Genomic DNA, 18279 nt, shown 5'->3' with positions numbered 1-18279 from the left:
GCAACAACTACGTAATTTTTATAAGTACTTTAACAATTTTATCGATAGAATAATGAATATTGAATTATTTCGTGCAAAACCAACCATGAAATACCAGAGAACACCACAAGTATATTATGAGATTTTTATAGCAATCATCTTTTTTTTCTTTTTTTTTTGTTTTTATTTTTTTTTTTTTTTTTGTTTTTTTTTTTTTTTTTTTGTTTGTATTTTTTCTTTCTTTCTTTCTTTCTTTCTTTCTTTCTTTCTTTCTTTTCGTCACATTTTATGTTTTTTAAGGTGTAATTTTTGTAGTACACATAGTGTCATTACAATTTTATATCTCCGTTTTATGAGATTTGGAAATTTGAAATATAATATAACTTTTATAATTTTTATTACTTCGCACACGGCTCTTTAGACATAAATAAAATCTTAATACAATTAATTTAGTTAAACATAACGAGTGAAACAAGGATAAAAAACGTTAAATAAATGCAAAGAATTGTCTCGATATAATGTTATGCACAATTATTCGTAAAGCCAATGCAGAATCAAGAGTACGAGCATATAACATGTACATAATAACGAAAAATTATCTTAATTAATATTAATTAATTCACTTTAACGATTTGTCCGCCATACATTCCAAGCCAATATAATTAATGAGACTTTGAATTTTCAAAAAATAACAAAGCTTGTTGAGTGTCAGTCTAATCAAGCAAGACAAAGCAACTACACGCGTAACAACCGCCGAAAAATAACGAATTCATAACGAATTTTTTTTTTTTTATAATAATATTGTCATTCGATATGAGCAATTTCAAGCATTTCGATTGCTGCAAAAAGCGCTGCTCTCTCAATTTCACCACAATACGATATAAATAAACTTTGTTAAATGTTCGATATCTCATCAACAGCTGCATCGACATAGTTTAAAAAAAACATGCAATTAAAATAGAATTGAAAAGTAAATTAATTTTTATTTTCTGCCAAGTGATAGCGGCTCTGCGATTCGTACTTTATTTTATAACGACATTACAATTGGCACAACAATACAATTGGCTTTTGTAAAAGTAAATCCATAAGAATTTGCGGCAAAATCAGCCCGATCGATCAAATCAATCGCCCTAACGATCTTTAACAAACGAAATTGCACACCTGCCTAATGGACGGTCCATTAGATTGATTTACAAAACATCGTCCAAGCATTGCGGACCCGAGTCTCTCCCTCCCGTTCGAGTCACCCCCTCGGCGGCACCTACCACCAGGCAAGCCGTCCACTACTCCGCCTCGTACGTAAAAGCGCGACGTAAGAGCGCGAAAAGGCACACCGTTTGTGGCGAACCGATCGGAGCAAGAAAATCATCCGAGAACAAGGCACCCGGCACCGGTAGATGGCGGCCGTATCAACGACTCTAGGCGCGCGCCGATCTACCAAAGGGTGGGAGCAAGCTCCTGTTGTGCCGCCGCCGCCACCGCCGCCACCGCCGCCACCGCCGCTGCCGCCGCTGCCGCTGCCGCCGCTGCCGCTGCTCCGGGGCACACGACGGCGCGGCTGTCAGAGTATCAGAATTAGAGTTCAGTTAGTGCCGCGCCACCGTCGAACGTCGCTCGTATGTCCTTCGTCTCGGCCTCGAGTCGCGCGTGCTCCTTTCCTTCCTCGTGTGCACAACCCCTCCCGCTCCCTTCGGCCCCAACGCGAGTCGGTACGTAAAAGTAAGATAATAATTGTCTGTGCGGTGACGATGACGTTGCTCGCATCGCCGGGAATAGTGTGTGGTCCCTGAGGGAATAGAAATCGCGTTGCGACCAGACCGACTTGTTACCGGCAAATTGTTGGAGGGACCTTCATCCCTCCATGAGACCACCTTATCCAGTCCTGCTCGGCTGCCCCGGTGTTGCTTTGTCGCTGATTCCTTTGGTCCTCGGCTGGCAGGGGTACCCAGGCACCTAAAGGTGAGACAAGCTCTTAATCTCTAAGCACTTTAAAGTGATTTTCACCCGGCGCCGGGCACCTATGGCCAATGTCAGTCAGTCGATGGTAATCATCGTACGTTGTAAGCCCCGCGAATCGGAAGTGCTTGTGGTGGTGATTAATTGTTTGGAAGAGTGTCGTGAAAAAAAAAAGAAAATGGCAAACTTTAGCATAGGCGAAGAAAATAATAATTCATTTGTCACATCCTTCGCTGCAGGATAATTTCCTTTGAGAAATTATAAATGCACACACTTTTGTTGTAATTCAATTATTTGTTTATTTGAAACTCGAAACAACCTATTGCCTTTGGGGGTGGGGGTGGTGGTGGTGGTGGTGGTGGTGGTGGTGGTAATTAAGGTGCTGGTTGGTGATGATGTTGGTCAAGCCGAAAAACGATGTGATTTGTTTATTTATGGGCCTTGAGACCGACATCACGAATCCCAAGCGCTAAAATACTTGAAGTACACCTGTCGAATGCTAGCTCTTCTTAATAAATGTTTTAAAACATGTGTGCTTTCGGGAAATTCGGGAGAATAATCTATAATTGACACGTGTTCTTATTAGCGCGCAGTTGAAAATTTTTAAAAACAAATTATTCCTAAAACCAATGTGTATGCACACATAAAAAAATCAAAAATAAAAAAAATATATATATAAATGTTAGTCATGTATATAATTAAATGATCCTAGAAATTTTTAAATATAATGATACGCTAACCGACCTTAATTACCAATGGAGATTATCTTTCGTTCAATTCAGAATCTTATTTTTCTACTTGTTATTCGGAAACTCGCTACATCAAAGATCGAAAGAAAATTAAATTGTTAATGAAATTCAATGAAACTGGGCCAACGATGCCATTAAAAACATTGTTCTGATTTTAAGATAATCAATCAAATGCTTAAATATAACGATTGTATAAGTTCACCTGGATGTCCATAATTTTATTTAAATTCAAACTCGTATTTACGCATCTCACACAAAGCATATAGAAAAAAATGTATTCTGTATATCCAATGTATTGTGTGAAATTACGTTTATCGTGGCTGATTGAATGAATGAAAGAATATACCGTTTATTGACAATAGAAAGAGAAATGTATTTATTCATTTTTATCGTTGAAAATGACGGTAATAATGATCGAACGAATATTTCTAAAGCTACTAACGCTCAACGTGCACGTAAGAAACCATTTTTAATTAACGTCAAATTGAATATTCTCCCTAATTATATTTAATTATTAATTTTATGGTAAATGAAGCCCGAGGTTCTCAATGGTTTTTGCTTTCATATAAGACGACTGGAAGGTAACTAACTGCTTTAAGGATTATACAGCATTAAATATGCTTTCGGCCACGAGTGAAACGAAATTCTAATTCAACCGAACGAATGAATCGATGAAAATTATAAAAATTCTTATTTTTACAATTATTTTCCCAATAATGGATAATTTTGTAAATTATTTGCCGTCAAAAGAAATATATCCAGATAAAATCAAGCATACATAATGTTTCGAGTTTTTTTTTTTTTTTTTTCAATTTGATTTTATTGCCTGTAATTAAGAGAATATAAACTTGATACTTCATGGTTGGGAATTTTATGTTTTTCAAAATTTACAGATAAGATCTAAAATGAAATTTTTTTTTCAACATAACGACAGTCGATTGATTTTCTTTGCTGCTTAAGGGCAAATTTATGCTTTAAAAATTTATTTCAATTTTAAGATGAATATTTTCGTAAAGCCCAGGATATAAAAATTATATTGGAAGTAAGCTTATTATGCTATTACCAAAACACATTGTAGACAGTTTTCCTCGATTTCTCATGTGCAGCACTAAATTTCTTACAAGACGACTAGCTGCGTCAAATCCAATTTCCACGATGAGAATATATAAATAAAAATATATGCTACGTGGTATGCAATAATAAAAATGGGAAACCCAACAAATTCGATCATTAGGTATAAATGAAAAGCCTACATAATTCATTCACAAGTTTGGACCAAACAAGCTCGATATTATGTTTTTACCGTTTAAAAGTCGACGTATCCGCTTCACTCACAAAACAGCTTCCCGCCGCTTTTCATTCTCGTACGTCAACTAGATTTTCAAATTGGCCGTAAAAGCCGCTTTAACGCTCGCACAAAGGCCCGTCCCAAGAAACATATCGATCATTCGATAAATTGCGTGCCGTCTGAACAACAAAATTGAAGGATGAATAAAAAATAGTATAAATAGGCGTATTTAGCGGACGATATATCGAATCTTAGCAGCGACAGCAGCAGCACTGTCCGTCGGCTCATTCGTCCCTATGTCCGTTCATCCTCCCATCCGCCCATCCGCCCATCCGCCCATCCGTCCATACGTCCATACGTCCATACGTCCATACGTCCATACCTCTATACGTTCATCCAACGCGCGTGTATTATAAATCATAGCGTCGGAAGAAATCGGGCCAAAATAGTGTCACCCAAGTCGCGTCGATCGGCCTCGAGAGAATAAATACGTACACTGGGCATGCGGAGATACATTGGAGCAGCAACATAAAGACCTGGTTGGCGTTTCCGCTCGGCTTCCCCTGGTTTTATACGTTCTTATAAAGCTCTGCTCCGGTCTATTTCGACTCTGCTCACTTTGTCTCCCTTCCCAAACCCCTACCCCCTACCCCATCTACACCCTCCCTCTCTCACTCACACACACACACTCTCTCTCTCTCTCTCTCTCTCTCTCTCTCTCTCTCTCTCTCTCTCTCTCTCGGCTCATTCAATCGATCCAAGGGAGCGACGATAACCGTGGCGAAGGGGGGAGCCAACGAAAGTACCGCTGTATTATATGGAAGTACGCGGGGCCCAGGTGAAAATCTGCTCGGTTCTCTTCCCTTTTCCTTTATTTCCAACAGTGACGACGACAACGACAACGACGACGACGACGACGACGACGACGACGACGACGACGACAACGACAACGACAACGACACTAGCGGCGACGGCGGCGGCGATACTGATGGCACTTGGGGTGGATGAAGATTAATCCTCTAAGTCCCGGCCTCGAGCACGTCATATAATAGAGTTTTTCGAGCCCGTGTCATTCTTACGGACCCCATATTAAGCACCACGATTATTATTGTATTTTTTTTTGAATTTTTCTTTTTGTTTTCCTTTTTGATTTTTTTTTTTTTTTTGATTTCTTTTTTTGTTTTGATTTTGTTTTGATTTTTTTTTGATTTTTTTTTGATTTTCTTTGTTTTGTTTTTCCTTTTCTTTCATTTGTTAATTTTATTATTTTTGTTTTGTTGTGGATGAGGTCGACATACGCTGGCTTCGCCTCATACGCCGAGTCGAATTGCACTGCTGCAATTTTTCCAGCCCTAATTTGCATTATAACGGCGCTATAAGCCTCGGTTTTGAGATCTTGACTCTTTGATCCGAGACACCGGCCTTTTTTTCAACGAAAGCATAGTTGGACGAATTTACGAAGGCGTTATTGCTGATCGTAAATTCGAGCATGATGTAAGGTAGATCCGAGACTGCTTCATCAGAAAATATTAAGTAATTCCATAATATGCTAAATTGATTTTTAGAACCGCTGGAAGAAGTTCGCCGCGAATGTAAGGAGAATGCACGTAAGAAATTCTCAACCATGACAACGTATGTTGAAATTAACGCTCGGATGGACGGGGCAGTAATCAATAGATGTATTCGGTCAATCGAGTTTAGGGTTTGATAATAGAGCGAGAAGGTAACAGGAGGCCGAGTAACGAGCAAGGGACCACAATGGAAAGACGATTAAATTTTGGTTGCGCGATCGCTTTATCCAGCCTCCGACGAATAATCTTCCGATGGCCAATTCGAAACGAAAAGAAATTTTCTACAGTTACTTCATGATAAATCCACACATCCACGCAACCCCCCACCCCACCCCCCACCACACGCATACACAGGCAGACAGACAAACGACGGCGGGTTAGTTGCTTTAAACTCTCAAAGTCGAAGGCTTCGCCGGATCAGAGAAGCTGCCGCGCCGACGGGATTAGAGTCCCGATAATCTCGATTGACTTTTGAAGAATCCGGAGCAGGAGAGAGAGAGAGAGAGAGAGAGAGAGAGAGAGAGAGCAGAGCAGAGTAGAAATAAAAAATAGCCAGTAGTTGTGCAGCTGTTTTGTAAAAGTCAAGTTAAATAAGAGATTATGAGATTAGGAGTTTATCCTGTTATGTTTTAGGCAGAAAAAAGTGCAGCTTATTTAATTGCCTGTCTCTCTTATGCTTAATAACTTTTAATAATCTCAATTACCGGTGAAAATGAAAATGCTAGGACAAATCGACATAATGATAACTCGGTCAAAGTTAAATGTATATACTTAGGCGACAATTTTTCGGGGGTCTTTAGCTTCGCACAGCCATTCGATGATTCCGAGAACACGGAAAGTCCCCGAAATTCGAAGCTGGTGTCTTATCTCTCTCTATCTCTCTCTCTATCTCTCTCTCTCGCTCTCTCTCTCTCTCTTTCTCTCTCTCTTTGCATTCCAAGGGAACTCGGGGCAAGAAAATTGGAAGGTCGAGAGACGAAATTTGTCGGTGCGAGCTCAAATCGTCCGAAAACGCTCGTGTAGTTTGCTCGCCTCGGCGAAATCGTCTTGTTCTCGCTGTTCGATAAGATTAGGGGAGCCCAGGAGCAGCTTCACTTGGTTCCGTCTCAAGGAGCCGCTAATTTCCCGGCCTACGCCACCCCAAATGCTGCTAACGTAAGATGCGTAATATTAACGCGTCACTACCTCTTACCACTGATCACGTGGCCATTCAGTAGATGTGAAAAGGTGACTTTATCCAAAAATTGCACCAGCATTATTAAAGCACTGATTTGTAGACGAATTGTTATAAAGGGTTTTTAACCCCGTGTGTGTGTGTGTGGGGGGGGGGCGCACTATACAGACATTACAATCTTATATTTTCTCATTCTTACTAACCTTAGTGCCGAAGATAGTATACACTGTATTTATTCTATTCAGTACCATCCATATGTATTTTTCTGTTATTTACAAGATTATCCTTTCATTTATACATGCAGATGTTTCTTCTCCATTAATTCAGAGTACACAAATTTTTTAATACTTTTGCACGCGAACGCGTTTTCACACTTGTATAAAATCATCGAGACTACTAAGTGAAGGAGAGAGACAGAGAGAGAGAGAGAGAGAGAGACAGAGCGAGTGAGTGAGTGAGTGAGTGAGTGAGTGAGTGAGAGCGAGACAGACAGACAGGCAGACAGATGTATGTAATTGCCCATACACTCGTAAATCCTTGACGTTGACTTGAATCGCGGACAACATGTACATGCACGTAAAGAGAATATCAATTAAGTGCGATAGCAAATGGTCGCCGCTGTACCCGTCACCCTCGCAACGTCAGTGCATTAGTGTAAGGTTATTTTTTTCAATCCGGTGAGTGTTGGAGCAATAGTGGAAACTAAATGCGATATGAGGTTTTGTAAAAGTCAATGTGAAAAACTCGCGAAATTTATCAAATTTTTACTGGGATCCGTATGATTGATATGATACCAATACGATCTTTCTCATTTTAATGGCTATAAAATTGATTTTCACAAATTATTTATATATATATATATATATATGTATAGGAAATTTACTACTTTCGTAAAGGAATAGTTTGTATATTGAACGAACGCTTCGTTGACCTTACATCAATAGCGATACAATAATAATTACAAGAAATCTAATTTGCGCGTCCTTTACATCTTCATTCATATCTCATTAATGCAGTCGTTGGAGCCATTTCAATGAATGTGAATGTAAAAAGAAAAAACAGTTATTACTTATTTTCTTATTATAGTAGAGTACTTTTATTGCTTAATTCCTAATTGCTAACAATCAAATCTATTTTGTTAAATTATGTACAATTTTTATTATACTTGTGCAATCCAATTGGACATGCAATCATTGTCATTTTTAACATTTTCACTTTTGTAAATAAGCCGTACGAGCGAATTTAATAATACCAGTCTATTTGGCGTATTACGATCGAAATGAAAGTTGTTTTTCTTTTGGTATATTGTTTGTTGGTTTTAAGGAAAACAAAAGCAAAAACGAAAACAAAATAATATATATTTCTTTCGAAAGTAATAAAGTCATATTTTACAATTACTTTAAAGATACGAAAATATATTATGCGTATTGTAACTTTAATAAGCAGCTCGTTTATAACGGTTATTGTATGACGATCAATAAACGAAATATTATGCCTGAATACAGTATTTTTCAATTTTCGACACGAAAAATGAAAGTATCGTTATTAAAAAAAAAAAAAAAAAAAAAAAAAAAAAAAAAAAATGAAAGTGGAATCGTGGAATATTAAAAACGAAGATGTAATTACGTTGCTATTTCGAGGATGAGTAAGAAGTAAGAATAAAACGATATTATGTTAGCACTAATATAGCAATAAATGCTGGTGAGAGAATAATATAGACGATAAAAATTACTTAATGAATAATATGAATCATTATATAATTTAATTATTAATATTTGTTAAATAAAATTAAATTCAAGATAACATTATCTTAGATGTGCGTCAACAGATCAAGTTATTCATAAAGATAAATTTTTTGCTCGTACAATGTTGTAATTAATAAAATTCTTATTTCATATTACACAATTTAGTATTTTTTTATATAATAATGTAAACGAAGATGGAATTTTAGATATAATATACATATACAAAATCGTATAAGTGCAAAAAAAAAGTTATACTAGTCATTTATCGGATATTTACCTTCGTAATTTTTTACCTTGGATATTACAGAAATCACTCATCACGATTAATAAATCGATAAGTGAATATAAAAGAGCATCTTAGTCAGTGCTCATTATAAAATCCATATTCTTCGAAGAGCCGATAACGATGTCAGTGTGCCTCTCATACTCATTCAATCATACTTTCTGACAATTTCTCTCTCCCTCTCCCTCATTCTCGCTTCCTCCCTCCGTTCCCGCTCCGTCGTTATGTCGCCACCCCCACACTCATCCCACTGTCTCATTCGCCTTCTCTTCCCATCTTCTCGCACCTCAATATAATATATATATATATATATATATATATATATATATGTCTGACCCTCCATTCCTCTACCTCCGCCCCACCCTCACTATCACAATATTATCTCACGCGTTCGCGTTCGTTTCTCTTGCTCATTTCCGTCTCATCTCTCGCTCTATTCGTATTCGCCCCACTTTCACCTCCGCGACGCACAACGGAGAAATGTTGTTTCCATCATAATCATTCATAAATTAAGCACGAACCTCGTACGCGTACAATATAAAGACGTCATCGACTCTGAACGGCGAAGCGCGATAATGACGAAACATTAAACTCCATGTTTATGGGAGTATAATAATCGGTGGGGGCTCGTTAGTCCAATGCCGACTTCGTAATGTCGGGCATTTAAAGCGCTGCCGATAGAGAGAAAGAAAAAAGAAGAAAAAAACGAGCGAGAGTTCGCGATATGAATTATAAATACACGTAGCCAATATGAGCGAACGAGGTACTCTCTATTCGCACATTATTGCAAATTAATAAGACTAGGATGTAGCTATGTTTTTACGTAAACGATGATGTCCGATGGAATGATGAAAGGTCGACGAATTAAACGTTTTCAATTATGATCGATGACTGCTGGTATGGCGCAGCCATTTATAATATTGATTATTTTGTGGCTTTGTCCATCGCTCGATACCTAAATATTCATATGAATAATATTGAATTTCAATTTCATTAATATGGAAATAAAATGACAACTGAAATATGAACCAATTTATTTGTTCGTGTGAACTAAACTATATTATAATAAAGGGGGAAGAACCTTTAAGGAGATTTGAATTTGCTCAAGTATTATCTTTAATATGCTTTTATAAAGTCGCATTCAAAGATTATAAAACGATACTTTATACCAAAGTTTTAATTTCTGCCGGAATATTAATTATGTGATTAATTTATCCACGAATAAGGATATACGAAAAAGTATTTTTAGTAGTGCTTTTATAATTGAAATATTGTATTTAAAGATTACATTAAATTGTTATTTATCGTCAATCAATAAGCCATGTAAGTATCTCACAGCTATGGGACTATCATAATTTGACTTTCATATTACCTATTACGAGATAAAATGAAACTCGATGAGAGTATCGATTTTTCCCTCCTACAAGGGGCAATATCGACCACCTCGAAATTTCGAAAACAAAATTTAATTATCAAAGTCTTTAAGATACGTCGTTAATAACGACTCAATTATAAGCGATATAGCGTATGATTTTGCCATACGAAGATTTTGTCTTACGGGCGAAATAATGGGGGGGGGGGGGGAGAAAAAAAACTTTATCATTGAAAACGAATCGAAGGCTAATCGTTAATTCGCGCGACGACAGCCACACAAAGATTGCCGGCTTCGTTATCCCCTCTCCATCGATTCCCGACTCCTCACTCCAACAATGATTGCCTCTGTCCACGATATCTCATGCCATAAATAAATATACATGCATATGGTCGTCGACATTGTAGAAATTTAAGACATTAAAGTAAATTGCTAGGATGAATGTTTCGATTATAATCCAATAGTATAATGATCGAGCTAGCGCTATAAATTTTGCGAAATTTACACAACTTAAGTTCAACTCATGAAAAGCAGGATGTGGCCGTTAAAAAGCAAAAGAAAATGAAAAATTATTATATCAAAAGAAACGCGAATAACAGAGCGGCTTGTTGTTCTATTTATAAATGAAATTTCAATAGACCAATGACTTTCATATTTACATTATAAACTATTCCAACTACCTTGAAATATCCTTATCGTGTGTATCCTTATATTAAGACATAGAAAATTAAAAGTAACAAAAACTTGAAATAATCATTTATTTGGGCCATACGATTAAGCAAATAAATAAAAAAAAATTAATTTATTCATTGAAAAATCATGTGCTTGCTTTAATCGAACAATAACAGCCCATAATACCGGATACAAGTAAATATGTAAGACCTGACGCATATTTCAGGTTCGTCACCGTAAAGGCTTTTTACGCGTTTGATTAAAAATTCCAATTAATCATGGTACTTTATTAAATATTTGTTCCCTCTTAAATTATTCTCAAAGATAATTGTTCTCCTCATTTTCCTTTGTACTTATTTCTTATGTTATTTATTTATTATTATTTTTTTTTTCTTTATTTGTACGAGAAGGCGGCGTGTAATGCACATACACACGACGACGACACGCCCATAATACGCGTAGTTGACGAAAAAAAAAAAAAAAAAAAAAAAAAAAAAAAAAAAAAAAAAAGTAAACGGAAAATGGATCGGTGACAGAACGCTACCGTAGCCACCGATGACTTTATATTACAAAAAAAAAAAAAAAAAAAAAAAAAAAAAAAAAAAAAAAAAAATTAGAAATAGAAGTAGCCTCTAGCGCGTTGCTGAAATAATCGAAATGCTAATTATTAATTTGCATAATTAACACTAGCGGTTGCAATAAAGTCCACATACAGTGAACACCGACGTGCATGCCAACGAGCGGAAGAAAACGACATAGAGAGAGAGAGAGAGAGAGAGAAAGAGGACAGGAGTATTAACGTTAGGGCCTTGAGTTTTGAATATTAAACCCTCTACTTGACGAGTCTTATCTCCTCCCAGAATCTCTTCTCTCTGTTTTTGCTTATTCCTCGTCTCACTTTATCACCGGTACAGCGATTAATAAGCGATAAGAAAGGCAGAGAGAGACAGAGAGAGAGAAAAAAAAAAAAAAAAAAAAAAAAAAAAAAAAAAAAAAAAAAATTAGAAATAGAAGTAGCCTCTAGCGCGTTGCTGAAATAATCGAAATGCTAATTATTAATTTGCATAATTAACACTAGCGGTTGCAATAAAGTCCACATACAGTGAACACCGACGTGCATGCCAACGAGCGGAAGAGAGAGAGAGAGAGAGAGAGAGAGAGAGAGAGAAAGCAAAAGAAATGCTTGAAATATAAAAAAAAAGGGGCGGGTAGGAAGCAGTATTTCATATTCGTGAATCGCTCGATCGCAAAGTTGGACGGTGGCGTATGTTTGTTATACACAGAAATAAATCGAAGGCTCGGTTTGGCGAACGCACTGTACGCGCGAAAGTGTAATTGTAAAAGTGACTTCAATTAACAATATAGCAACTATACTGCCCTTCAATGCAGAATTTTCGCGCGGCACCGACAACGGATAATTAAATTCATCGAACGGAAAGTCAATTACGAATGTATATTTTTTCGAGGAGTTGCGCCGTAGGTGCCGGTGCTCCATGGGAATTTAATTTGGAAATTATCTACAAACATGGCTTGGGAATAACGATTTTTTGCATAATAAATTGCATCTGCAAAGTTTACGTCAATGTGGTCAGTTATTTGTTAGCAAATTAAATATTTTTTTTTAATTTACCTGTACTTAATGTATTTGGAATTAATTAACCATCTATGTACGTACGTACGGCAGCTTAATATAATGAATTTATTAAGCTTTTTAATTGTTTTTCATTGTAAATAATTGTATAAGTTTATAGCATGATATTAGCACTTTATTTGTTGAAAAATAAAATTTTCATAAAACGATGCATTTTATGATAATTATTATTAACATGAATGTTTTAAATATATTGAATATTAAAGCTGATATAAATATAATTGCTAAGCTCGAGTAAATTAAGTTACTTTTACATTTATAATTATATGATTATTCGAGATTACTAAGAAGAGTATATATATATATATATATATGTGTGTGTGTGTGTGTGTGTGTGTGTGTGTGTGTGTGTGTGTGTGTGTGTGTGTGTATTGGCGTTTATTATTATTATTCGAATATGAATAACGAATTCATTGGAGACCAAAATGAAAGACAAAAATTAACCCTTCGATGTTGGTTTTTATAAGAAATCGCATTATTTTCATTTTAATTTTTCTTCTTATATCTTCCATTGGCCTTTTCTTCACTTTACTACTTTTCCATTTTTTCTTCGTTTCATCGAACTATTTTGCGTTGAAAATTAGTTTGCAATTACCTTACATGCACATGTGTTACCCCGTAAATAATTTTTTAACTAACGCGTTGTTAAATTGAGCATAATCTTGCGTAAATAAACAAAAATATTTCGCGTAAATTATTCTTTGATTTACCACTTTACTCTATAAGCATTGATTAATAAAATTTGTAATTTATTGTTCAAATTATTCTACATAATTTGCACTTCTCATTATTATCGTTAGTTTAATTGTCATTATATTATCTGAATAATACATATAATCAAACGATTATGTCGATCTCTGTAATTTTATTATACGTCAAAACGCATCTTAAACGCTATTTTTCATTAAAGCTTTAAAGCTTTTTTTGCGTGAAGCGATGAACTTTCGATTATCAGCATGTAATAAGCACAAATACCTAAGGCTTTAGACAGTCTTACTTAATATGTATGCAATTACAGATAATTATCTGAATAATAACATGGAGAAACCTTCGAGACTATCGCTACAACAATGCAAAGGCCTTTGCAAATTCTGTATTAATTTTGAACGAGAAGAAGCGAATTATCATGTAGTTATTGATATGATTACTATAATCGATAATTGGCACGTAGATAAACAGGCCATTGCTCGCGCTTGTAATAAACTAAAATAAAGATCGTTCGTTCAGGAATCTCAGATAGTTAATTTCAATCTCCTTCAAACGGAAAAACTCCCAACATTCATCACGACAATTCATATCCGCATTAACAGAAGTTTCAACGTGCCTCCCTCTTATCTTCTTCCTTTTCCAAGTTTTTCAATAAGCGAGCATAAATACGCCCTCTTGCACGGACAGAGAAGGACCGTAAGAGAGAGAGAGAGAGAGAGAGAGAGAGGGTTGGTTGCCAACTTTAACTCGCACCATGAAGTATTACAGGATTGGCGTTAATTGCCCGTTATACTTCTAACCGACGGAAATGACGCACTACAGACCGACGCCGCCGACGAAGCCGCGCAACGCCAAAGTGCACAGTGATTTACGAAGTCGATTTTGCGGCTGTGCTCGGATCGCTTTCTTTCTCCTTCCCTCTCTTTCTTTGACGATACGATAACAGTCGCGCGTGATGGACAGAGAAAGGCAGATAGCGAACCCATTGAAATTGGATATTATTTAATAACGGAGGCTCCCTTAATAGTCCTAGCGTGTTTCGAAGACAAGAAGGACTTTGATACAACGGATTGCTGGCTGGGTTAAGGTGATTGGGAACAAGCGTAAAGGTGGGAGGAAGGAATACTACCATTCCAGCGCCATGTTTCCAGTTTGACAAATGTCTTTCGCTCTGTTTTTCACGGTACTTTGGCCCCGCACCGTAATATTCGGCTGTCGCAATGGAATTTCATCGATGTAACGAAAGTTTATCATTTATCAAAGTTTTGTATTTTAACGAGCATATATCCAATGATAGTTTTATTTACCAACAAGACCGATACGATTTGTCACGATCAGACATAAGTACATTCTTTAAATCGAGAACGTACGTGTATAAGATAAATGCTTTATAAAAATAGATAATAATCTAATCTTGTATTTTTCGTGCGCGTCTCCAAGTATATAAAAATACCTTCTTATGCGCGACACTTTCGCATCACCGATCGAGAATCTTTAAAAAAAAAAAAAAAAAAAAAAAAAAAAAAAAAAAAAAGACATGAAAATCTATACAATCAGAGTACGTACACATATACGAGTAAATATATTCCTTATTAATATAGTTGAAAATGGAATTGGCAAGGTAGAACAAAAGTGCTAGATTATCCAATACGAAAACGTCAAACGAGAAAATTATAGGTAGTTACTCGTTACATTACATTATCTCTTTAAAGCAAATGACAGATAAGAGCTCAATCGCAAGTAAATAACTCAGATAAAGCGCGAATGTAGTCGCACAATAAAATGTAGAACACTCGACGTAGTTTACCGCCTAACCCAGCGACACTCGCCCACTTAACTGCTTTGCCCTCCACCGCCCAACCACCCAACTACCCAACCACCCAACCACCCAACCACCCGAACCCGCGTTCCTCATCGTCCCCCTCAATCAACCGCAGAAGCCAACAACCTTAACCCCCCCCATCCCCCCCAACCCCATCCCACCCACGCGCAACGACCCCCCCCCCCGTTCACGCCCCATCCCACACCCTACGTCACCCTACATTTACTTTCTGTCAAGGCGCTGCTAAAGCGCAGACGTTGAATGTCGGCTGTTGCCCTTTGTATTGCTGCATATGTGAGAAAAAGTGCATTGACGAAAAGCGCAAGATGATTCCCTTGTCCACGCGATCGCTCATTTATGCTTTTCCTTGTTATTTACCAATTCTACTTTGCCTGCCCTCATTGCTTTTACATCCGCGTATAATGTGTCGTTGCAAATCATCATTGTTAATGCGCGTTCCCTTTTATTTTATCACTCTCCACAAGCTTCTGAAAATCCTAATCAAAATGGAGGGACTGGAACACTTATCCAGGTGTCCATATTTATAAACATAAAGGCTGGGATGGTGGTTTCGAAGATTTTTCAACTTGTCAATTGTTAACCTGAAAAATAAAGGAGAACCGCTAGGGCTGTTATTTTGTTTTTATAACATATTTCTTATTCGTAACGTATGTTTTTTCTTTTTCTATTTCCGTGTATTTGCTTCACGTTTTCTCATTCTCTTCTCCTTCGTCGGGCTATTCTCTTATTTTTCTCTCTTACTTTATCGCTGACCAACAAAAATAAAAAAGAAATCTTATTCACTCGGTAGAAAGCAATCATTTTTATATGAATATACTTGTCCGTGCAATTGAAAGAGATTTTGTATTTCTAAAAGATCCCTATTACTTAAGCCGAGATGGCACGAACGTATATGTATATACACACGCGAAAAGTAGAGTGAAGATTCTTCAATTTTTCAAACATTGAGAGATTTTTTGACAAAATAAAAGTAAGTGTTTTTTTTGTTTCTTTATTAAATTGAGATTTTCATCGAGTGCAACGTCGAGTATTAATATTTGAAAACCGAATGAAAACTAACTTGTCTCGTCTTATTTTGCCTACTCAAGTAGTAATACGATAATAATGCAGTCCCAATGTCCCTTTACGATCGTATCCATTAATGAAGAATAATGCCCTCCTCGTTGCAAAGAGCAACATCTCATCCAATTGTAATGGAGTCTCACCGATGAAAACCTCTTCGCTCCGACTGCAAATCACGATATTGTATTCCGCGGCGAAAACTGCAAACCACCAGCTGCCCCTTGCAGTTCGCATCTCCAGTTCGCCATAAGTAAGAAAAAAGCGAGACACGTATCAGCTCTGCTGACGCCTGATTGCAGGACATCCATTCGCGTCTCCCGAGTCCACTCGAGTTGAAAGCCTCGATGGCACGCGAATCTGACGCCTTCGAGTGCAGATAATGACTTTCTAATTGCTTCACGTCTGCTCTGCCATTAGCGCTTCGCGGTACCGACTCCACTTGCCTTGCCTTCGCGATCTCCTCTGATTTCATTAAGGAGTGCTACGGAAAAATTGAGCTCTCTTTTTATGGTATCCTTTGAGGGGGAAAAAAAATGGATGAGAGGATGAGGATGAGGATGAGGATGAGGATGAGGATGAGGATGAGGATGAGGAGGCGGGGCTTAATTTTGCGCTGCTTCTTATCCGAGCCATTATGAAGACAGCGTGTAGCTTTTATTGGTGCGTTATCTGATTTATGGCTAATGAGACACTTTCTGGAGAGACTTTAATCCGATATGGGATGACGTTTTGCGTGAATGCTAAGGTAATTGTAATATCGAAGTGAGGTATTATTATACAAAGATCATGCTTATACATATATGAATATAAAAATTTAAGACTTGATTAACATTCAATTAGTAGGTAAAATGTATTGCGGTTAGGTCACTTGATTCTGCCGATTTACTCGATTCGCATTGAAATGATAGTCGAGATATTTTTCTGCCCTCGTGCAAAGTACGCGTTATTTTCTTGTCACATTCGTCTCGATTATCTAGAAAGCATCTAATGCACACGAAGCTTATTGATTTTGCATTTATAGCATACTAATCGGATTAATCGCTCCGAGTGTATCTGGCTCGCGAGACTACGAGATTGCAGAAATTCATTCGAAAATCGCTCGGGGCAACGTTGTATCCACGCATATGCCAACAAACTTTCCGGCTACTTTTTCTCCAAATTCCCAATAAAGTCCCAATGAATCGAATCATACTAGCTAGTTAGTATATTCATAAATATCCCAGTGCGCACGAAGGTGTATACGTTAAACTCGTTGCGAACAATTTCGATAACGCGGCCGGGATAAAACCCCCTGCGACGTAACAATGTTCCTCTCTCCGTGAACGGTCGAGCATGACCGCGAGACCTTCTGGTTCCATTCCACCGGCTCCAGAAACCGCGCACCACCTCACTTCTTCTCGCCCATATACTGAGAGAGCGGATCTGAGTTAGGGGGCAGGAGTTCGAGAGTCGTCAGCCACCCCCGTGTAACTCGTGTCTTTCCTTGGCCGCTTTTCCCGCTCAGCCACGTCCGTTCGCTCTTATTTATGGGGAAACGATGACTAGGTGGTCGTTCTCCCGCTCTCGAAACTCGCTAGGATGTCTGCGGGTGCGGGCGTGTTGCCGCTAACTGGAAGCCAGTCGTCCGTAATTACTTGCCACGTTGTTGGACAACTGCGTTATTAATGATAACCCCGTTCGTTAGTTCGCTCGGGTCTTTTGCCTTCGTCGGGAATTAATTGATCGCCGAGTTTAATTAGTCGAGAATGTTTATTTAGTGAAGATATCGGGTAAGGGGCGATCGGGGTGTGGGCTGTGGGGGGAGGGGGCGGAAGGGCAAAGAGGTGCAAGAGCTCTTTATCATTCGATCGGTGAAATGTATTGGAAAATGGCATACTTTTGTACTTTATATTTCAATTACCGTTCAGCATACCATAACAGCAGTCGAATGTTTCGCGCGAACACGCGCGCACGCACGCAACGAACGAACAACCGCAGCCCAAACATTCATTCATTTATTTATTTATTTATTTACTTGTTCCACTCGACTGCATAATGCACATAGTGCAATCGGATTTTAACAGACGGCCTTATTAACTGTTTAATGTAGCTCGAAAGCCTTACAAAGCAATGCGCGTATTCATTTAAATGCTAAATAAATACCGAAATAGTAAATTATCCTGGCATTCCTTACGTCAATACAGATATCAAAGAGTGATTCATATCGCCACTACAGGCAATCGGAAT

General features: G+C 37.6%; 1 protein-coding gene across 1 annotated transcript in view; it reads left to right on the top strand.

Moving 5' to 3' along the window:
* Positions 1–1712: 1712 nt before the first annotated feature.
* Positions 1713–18279, top strand: part of LOC105364964 (discoidin domain-containing receptor 2) — a 231685-nt gene continuing 215118 nt past the window's right edge. The window contains exon 1 of the mRNA XM_011503010.1: positions 1713–1938. The gene's annotated coding sequence lies outside the window, so the exon portion shown is untranslated. The remainder of the gene's footprint in view (positions 1939–18279) is intronic.

The sequence above is a fragment of the Ceratosolen solmsi genome, unplaced genomic scaffold (assembly GCF_000503995.2).
Source record: "Ceratosolen solmsi marchali unplaced genomic scaffold, CerSol_1.0 scaffold61, whole genome shotgun sequence".
NCBI classification, from domain to species: Eukaryota; Metazoa; Arthropoda; class Insecta; order Hymenoptera; family Agaonidae; genus Ceratosolen; species Ceratosolen solmsi.
Note: the sequence above shows the minus strand (reverse complement) of the source record. Positions and strands in the feature narration are given on the sequence as shown.